Below are 5,095 nucleotides of genomic sequence, written 5' to 3'. Positions count from 1 at the left end.
GTCAACAATGTTGATAATGCATATGTGCACTAAACTCTCTCCCGTGGTTTCAGCATACTTCACTCCAGTTTTCTTTTTCTTTTTTCTTTTTTTTCTGAGACGGAGTCTCGCTTCATCGCCCAGGCTGGAGTGCAGTGGCATGATCTCGGCTCACTGCAACCTCTGACTCCTGGGTTCAAGCAATTCTCTTGCCTCAGCGTCCCGAGTAGCTGGGATTATAGGCATCACCATGCTGGGCTCATTTTGTTTTTTTTTTTTTTGTTTTTTTTTGAGATAGAGTCTTGCTCTACCGCCCAGGCTAGAGCGCAGTGGCACAGTCTAAGCTCACTGCAACTTCTGCCTCAGCTTCCTGAGTAGCTGGGACTACAGGTTTGTGCCACCACACCCGGCTAATTTTTGTATTTTTAGTAGAGACGGGGTTTCACCACGTTGGCCAGGCTGGTCTCAAACCCCTGACCTTGTGATGCACTCGCCTCAGCCTCCCAAAGTGGTGGGATTACAGGCGTGAGCCACCCACCTGGCCTCTTTTCTTTCTTTAAATTAACTTTTTTCCACATGTTCTGATCCAGGCTCCTTTTCCAAATTAAAAGTGTATATTTAAACATTCCATCTTAGACAGTGTGATAGTCATGAGGTCATAGAAGAAGTTAAGAGGAAAGTTAATCTATAGTGAAGATCAAGGTGAAGAGGAAAAGCATCTTTTCTGGAGCCCTAGTCTTTTGCAACATTTTACAAAACAATGTAGGTGAAGAAAAGGCTCATCTGTAATCAGAGGAACAAAGGTTACAGCTGCCTCGGGTACAGCTGCCTACCACATGACTCAGGCCCCATGATCACATTCCTTTCGTAGCAGGACCAGCCGCAGACAAAACTCCTCAGACACCGAGTTAAAGAAGGAAGGGGTTTATTCGGCCGGGGGCATCGGTAAGACTCCTGTCTCAAGAGCCGAGCTCCCCAAGTGAGCGATTCCTGTCCCTTTTAAGGACTGACACCTCTAAGGGGGTCCGCGTGAGAGGGTCATGATTGATTGAGCAAGCCGGGGGTACGTGGCTGGGGGCTGCATGCACCGGTAATTAGATCAGAACAAAATGAGACAGGGATTTTCATAGTGCTTCTCTATACAATGTCTGTAATCTATAGATAACAGAACCCATTAGGTCAGGGGTCGATCTTTAACTACCAGGCCCAGGGTGTGGCGCTGGGCTGTCTGCCTGTGGATTTCATTTCTGCCTTTTAGTTTTTGTTTGTTTTTGTTTTTATTTTTTAGACTGAGTTTCGCTCTTGTTGCCCAGGCTGGAGTGCAGTGGCGTGATCTTGGCTCAGCGCAACCTCCACCTCCCAGGTTCAAGGGATTCTCCTGCCTCAGCCCTCCTGAGTAGCTGGGATTGTAGGCATGCACTACCACGACTGGCTAACTGTGTATTTTTAGTAGAGATGGGGTTTCTCCATGTTGGTCAGGCTGCTCTCGAACTTCCGACCTCAGATGATCCGCCTGCCTCGGCCTCCCAAAGTGCTGGGATTACAGGCGTGAGCCACTGCACCCAGCTGTGCCTTTTAGTTTTTACTTCTTTCTTTGGAGGCAGAAATTGGGCATAAGACGGTATGAGGGGTGGTCTCCCTTACTTTAAGGCTAAAAGTAATTTAAAGTTCCAACAACATGGATTCTGAATTACTTATTTTTGTAGACCCTTGCGAATGTACCCACAGGCAGCAGGCTGCTGGGCACACAGCCGTCTGGGGAGTGGAGCCCCGCTGTCACTGGGCCCACTCGCACTGGGGACAGCATTTACATGGGAGAGAATCAGCCACTGTGTATGCATTGTTTCAGGTTTTCTTTTGCTCACAGCCAAACCTAATCTTAACTCATGCAAGTGGGAAGTTGTGATCAGAGGGAGAATCTAGTCTGTGGAAGCACTAAATGGTTAAGTTAGCAAATTGAGGAGAAACATCACAGGTTATTTATTTATTTAGAGACAGGGTCTGGCTCTGTCACCCACGCTGGTGTGTAGTGATGCGGTCTTGACTCACTGCAACCTCTGGCTCCTGGGTTCGAGTGATCCTTCCACCTCGGCCTCCTGAACAGCTGGGACTACAGGTGCACACCACCATGCCCAGCTAGTTTTTGGTGGTATTTTGTTTTTGTTTTTGTTTGTTTTTTGAGATGGAGTCTTACTCTGTTGCCCAGGCTCGAATGCAGTGGTGCAGTCTCGCCTCACTGCAACCTCTGCCTCCCAGGTTCAAGCGATTCTTCTGCCTCAGCCCCCTGAGAAGCTGGGATTACAGGCCCACACCACCATGCCCAGCTAGTTTTTGTATTTTTAGTAGAGACAGAGTTTCAGCATGTTGGCCAGGCTGGTCTCTAACTTCTGACCTCAGGTGATCCGCCCATCTCAGCCTCCCAAAGTGCTGATATTATAGGCATGAGTCACTGCACCCAGCCCTAGCTTTTGTATTTTTTATAGAGATAGGGTTTCACCATGTTGCCCAGGCTGGTCTTGAACTCCTGAGCTCAAGCAATCCTCCCATCTCGGCCTCCCAGAGTGCAAAGATTCTAGGTGTGAGCCATTGCATCTGGCCAACAGATCAGTCAATGTAGGAGGGAGCGGATCTTGTGGAGAGAGAAGGCGCCAGGAGGGAACCAGGCAAACCCTGGATTGACTTGTGTGAAGTCAGGTAGTGAAGATGACCAGTATGTAATAAACTGGTGACTCTGGGCCATGTGCCGTGCAATGGCACATCCTCATCGTCACAGCTGATCTTGGGCACTGCTGCTTGGTAGAAATCTCCAGAAATCTGGGATCCTGGACCTGGATTCTCTTAGTATGCTGTAGGGGCCATTATATGTAGCCTGTCCTCACCATCATCCTGAAGGAGTAGAACAGGAAATCAACAGAATTTATTTGGAATTTTGGTTCCAAACTGCTGTTAATTTAAAAAAAAGTGCAATCTCCTGCTTTCCTGGTCTCTTAACTCTCTGAGTCTTATATCGCATGTCTTTTGCACTTTCTGATTTTGAGGTACAGCTCCTTTAGAAACTCTCCTATAGATGGTTTCAAGGTTGCCATGGTTTGTGTGCCCCCTCCAAAACTCACGTTGAAATTTCATCTCCAATGTGGCAGTACTGAGAGGGGAGCCTTTAAGAGGTGATTGGATCATGAGGGCTTTGCCCTCAAGAGATTAATCCATTCATGGAGTAATGGCTTCATGGGTTAGTGGATTAATGGGTTATCATGGGAGGAGAACCAGTGGCTTCACGAGAAGAGGAAGAGAGACCTGAACAAGCACATGAGCACGCTCGGCCCCCAGCCTGTGATGCCCTGTGCCACCTCCAGACTCTGCAGAGTCCCCACCAGCAAGAAGGCCTCACCAGAGGCAGCCCCTCGACCTTGGACTTTCCAGCCTCCAGAATTACGAGATATTCCTTTTCTTTATAGATGACTCAGTTTCAGGTATTCAGAAAACAGACTAAGGCTGGGTGGTGGCTCAGGCCTGTAATCCCAGCACTTTGGGAGGCTGAAGTGGGAGGACTGCTTGAGCTCAGGAGTTCGAGACCAGCCTGGGCAACATTGTGAGACCCTGTCTCTACAAAAAAATAAATTAGCTGAGTGTGGTGCAACTCAGGAGGCTGAGGCACAAGGATTGCCTGAGCCTGGGAGGTTGAGGCTGCAGTGAGCTACGATCATGCCACTGCACTCTCGCCTGCAATTATTTTTTTTCTTTTTTTGAGACAGAGTCTCATTCTATCGCCCAGGCTGGAGTGTAGTGGTGCAATCTTAGCCCACTGCAAGCTCCGCCTCCCAGGTTTAAGCAATTCTCCTGCCTCAGTCTCCTGAGTAGCTGGGATTACAGGTGCACGCCACCACACCCGGCAAATTTTTTTTTGTATTTTCAGTAGAAACGGGGCTTCACCATGTTGGTCAGGCTGGCCTTGAACTCCTGACCTTGTGATCCACCCACCTCGGCCTCCCAGAGTGCTGGGATTACAGGCATGAGCCACCATGCCTGGCCTTTTTTTTCTTTTTGAGATGGATCCTTGCTCTGTCACCTAGGTTGGAGTGCAGTAGCACCATCTCGGCTCCCTGGCAACCTCCACCTCCGGGGTTCAAGCGATTCTCCTGCCTCAGCCTCCTGAGTAGCTGGGACTACAGGCCTGTGCCACCACACCCGGCTAATTTTTTGTATTTATAGTAGAGATGGTGGGGGGGGGTTTCACCATGTTGGCCAGGATGGTTTCGAACTCCTGACCTCAGATGATCCGCCTGCCTCAGCCTCCCATAGTGCTGGGATTACAGATGTGAGCCACCGTGCCCTGCTGAGGATCTTTGCATCAGTGCTCAGTAAGGAACACTGGCCTGTAGTTTTCTTGTAGTGTCTTCGTCTAGCTTTGGTACTGGGGTAAAGCTGGCCTCACAGAATGAGGAAGTTTTCCCTTCTTTTCAAGCTTTTGGAAAAGTTTGAGGATTCGTATTCTTCAAATGTTTGGTATGATTGACTAGTGAAGGTGTCAGGTCCAGGGGTTTTCTTTGTCAAGAAATATTTGATTACCGATTCAGTCTCCATAGTAATCATAGGTCTATCCATAATTTGCTTCTTTGTGGTGTCATCTTCGTAGGTTTTATGTTTCTAGCCATTTGTCCATGTCATCCAGGTTATCCAATTTGTTGGGATACAGTTGTTCATAGTACCCTCTTATAATCCTTTTCATTTGCGTAGAATGGGTAGTAATGTTCCTACTTTCATTTCTGATTTTAGTAATTTGAGTCTTCTTATCTTTTCCTAGTCCATCTAGCTAAAGGTTTGTCAATTTTGTTGATCTTTTCAAATAACCAACTTTTCAAATAACCAACTTTTCATTAATTTTCTGTTTCTCTGTTCTCTATTTCATTGATCTCTGCTCTAATCTTTATTATTTCCTTTTTTCTGCTATCTTTGTGTTTAGTTCTTTTTCTAGTTCCTTAAGTTTTTTTTGTTTTGTTTTGTTTTGTTTTTTTTGAGATGGAGTCTCACTCTGTTGCCCAGGCTGGAGTACAGTGGCGCGATCTCGGCTCACTGCAAGCTCCGCTTCCTGGGTTCACACCATTCTCCTGCCTCAGCC

Source organism: Colobus angolensis, unplaced genomic scaffold (assembly GCF_000951035.1).
Source record: "Colobus angolensis palliatus isolate OR3802 unplaced genomic scaffold, Cang.pa_1.0 Scaffold254, whole genome shotgun sequence".
NCBI classification, from domain to species: domain Eukaryota; kingdom Metazoa; phylum Chordata; class Mammalia; order Primates; family Cercopithecidae; genus Colobus; species Colobus angolensis.
This window is presented reverse-complemented; position numbering follows the sequence as displayed.